The sequence below is a fragment of the Clinocottus analis genome, unplaced genomic scaffold (genome assembly GCF_023055335.1).
Source record: "Clinocottus analis isolate CAN_PGR_092001 unplaced genomic scaffold, fCliAna1.0.p SCAF_12, whole genome shotgun sequence".
In the NCBI taxonomy this organism is placed as follows: Eukaryota; Metazoa; Chordata; class Actinopteri; order Perciformes; family Cottidae; genus Clinocottus; species Clinocottus analis.
In genome coordinates, this window is record NW_027175843.1 from 14,424,766 (window position 1) to 14,427,839 (window position 3,074).

The following is a 3,074-nucleotide window of genomic DNA, read 5'->3' on the forward strand; positions in this document are numbered from 1 at the left end:
ACCACTAAAGGCAGAAAGGTTATTTATCGGAGATTATGTGGTCGTTAGAAGATTAATACCCTCGGGGGGCAAAAAACTTGCGCTGACTTTCATCTCAGACCTGCCCCGACAGAGAGCACAAGGGTTAGAGCGACAGAGAGACGGTGTACGGAGGCAGAGCCGAGTGTCAGAAGACACAGAGAGGCTTCAAACAAAGTGGTGTGTGTGTGTGTGTGTGTGTGTCTGTGCGCATCACTTTAACCCCATAATGAGTAGCCTTGAGGGGGTCCACAGCCATTTGGCAGTTCTTCATTTCCTGATTTTAAAAAAAAAAGAAAAAGAAAAGTGCTGTCTACCCTTTTATGTCTTCGGCATCGACACACAACTCTATGCACATGCACGCATGTTTGCGTGCATGCACGCACACACACGCACACACACACACACACACACACACACACACACACACACACACACACACATCGGTTGTGGTCTTACCACAAGAACTTGTGCAATTAAGCCTATTTTGCACTCAGAAGCCAGCTCTGTGCATATTTATACACCATATCTTTGTGGTAATGTGTGTGCGTGTGCGTGTGTGCGTGTGTGTGTGTGTGTGCGTGCGTGTGCGTGTGTGTGTGTGTGTATGTTAAAGCTGTAAATAAGCAAGATCAAACCCTCGGGGTCGGGGAATTAGCCATCTTTCAAGATCAAAAAGGTTTTTCACTCAAGTCTGTGAAATGGAAGTGAAATCAGGGGTTTAAAGCCAGACCGACAGATTTTGACCTCAGATACCGGCGGCTCCCCGCCTGCCCCCTCTCCCTCTCTCTCTCTCTGTGAATTTTAAGCTGATCTGACCTTCGGGAACATCCATTAAAAAACAGTAACATGTTGTCTTTGACAAAACTTCAGTGTCAGTGGATTTGTTGTTTGGTTGGATTTCAGCAGCTAAAGCGATGGTACAGGTTAGCGAGTGAATGCCGTCGTGGCTAATGGAAAGCAGCGCTGTCTGCTGTCATAAAGAGGTCAAATACCACAACACCAATCTGCCACTCAGACCTCCCACAGCTATACATTGTGCTGTGCTGTCACACTACAAAAGATAAACACCAGCTTATACAGTTCCCTTGACATACTTTATATTTGAATGTCGATTATAAATGTAGATAAAGTAAAAAATCAGTGGGCATCTAAATGTTTAAATACAAAATACGCTTATGAAACCGTGTTCCCATGTGAGTTAATAGTAATCCGAATTTAAGATTGTCTGATTGACTTTGACGTTTCAGTTTGCGCACAATGTGTTTCATTCAGGACGGCTTCTGTAGATGTGATGTAAATGCATGAAGGGTTTCGGATGTCACAGGGTCCACTATAAAAGCAGGAAATCAGACAGGAGCCTAAAATCCAAGCAAAGTATCTGCATTGTTCTTTCTCTCATGTAATTAACACTTATAGAGACTCCATGACAAATGTACTTAATAACAGTAATTAAAGATGGGTTTGTGTGCGTGTGAGTGGGTGAGTGCATGCTTTAACTTGACTTGAGAGTCTTTGTATTTTTGTCTCATCCCGATGTACATAACTATGGCTTAAAATCATTTTTAGCTGCGAGGAGAAATGTTAGATTGAAAGATGGGAAAAATGGATTTGAAATACGGGTTTGTCATGAATTAGTTTTGAAAATCATTTTTCCATGGTGTTTTTTTCTCGGTGTGGTTAGTAACCGCTTCTCTTTGCCATGTCTGGTATTAATCATTACAAGAATTTTGGTTTTGGTTTTTTTCATCTTCACGACCATAACATGTCTTCATCAACTCGCTGAGGACCTAAAGGCCTTATTGACACTGATATGGTGATTTTAAGTTTTGAACATTTAATGGAACCTTGTAATTGCTTGTAGATTAGAAGCAAATTTTAGAAGAACAAAAAAAAAAGACAGTAAGAAAAGAAAAGAAGCTAATTATATTTTACATCCAGCAGCTCAACAGTTTTACAGAACGCTGATAGAAGCAGCTTATGCTCAAAATGCTCTTTCACAGTGCTGCCAGTCTGTCAGAGACCACACACACACACACACACACACACACACACACACACACACAAAGATAAACACCGCAGTGGAATTCTTGGGGAAATGTGCATGTGCCGTAAAAAATAACAATCAGGCATGCAAGTTGCATGTGCTGCTTTGAGTTGCTTACAATTATAGGCTGTAAATTAGTCAGCTTGTTTCATTTCTTTTTTGTTTTCCTTTTGAAGAAGTAATTTACACCAGAGCGCTCTAAACTTTCTGATAAAATGTTTTAATTTGTTTGCAAATGATTCTGGGCTCATCGTTTGCATTCAACCGCTGTTGTAGGGGTGATTCTTTATGGAGGACCCCAGCCAGCACATATCCTTTCAATTACAGGGAGGACATTATTTATACACACACACACACACACACACACACACACACACACACACACACACACACACACACACACACACACACACAGGCACACAGACGCTTCACTCAGTGCAGACCAAGGCAGCACAAACACACAGTAAATCAAATTGCAGGCACGATCTTGCAGATGTACAAAGGAATAAAGAAGCAATTAGACATCACCACACACAGGCGCATGGACTCACAAAAGCACACAAATATACCGTATGATAATTTACACCTCACTCAGAAAAGATACACAGACTTTATGAAGTGTTGCTCGTATAAAAAGCACATCCAAACACCAGCCATTCATTTTATAAGTACGAAAACAAACACACAATCGCATAATGACTGTTTGCCTAACGCCTACTGCCATGTTCCAGTCACTGTGTGTGTGGAGGATTTGAAACAGCATCTCAGCTATTTACTATGTTATGTACAATGTTTTTTCCTATTTTTTTTTGACCTCACTTTGGTGGAACAGTAATCGAGTTGTTAGCTGGTGTGAAACCAGACTTGAAAGCCGTTTTCACTGCCGTTTCAACCAAATTCAGAGGTTTTGTCCGAGAGAGACGTAGCAAAGACGTACACAGATAATTATTAAGTATTATTAACAATCCTTTCTTAAAGCAGGGGTTAGCCAACGGTGATGTGTGCTGGC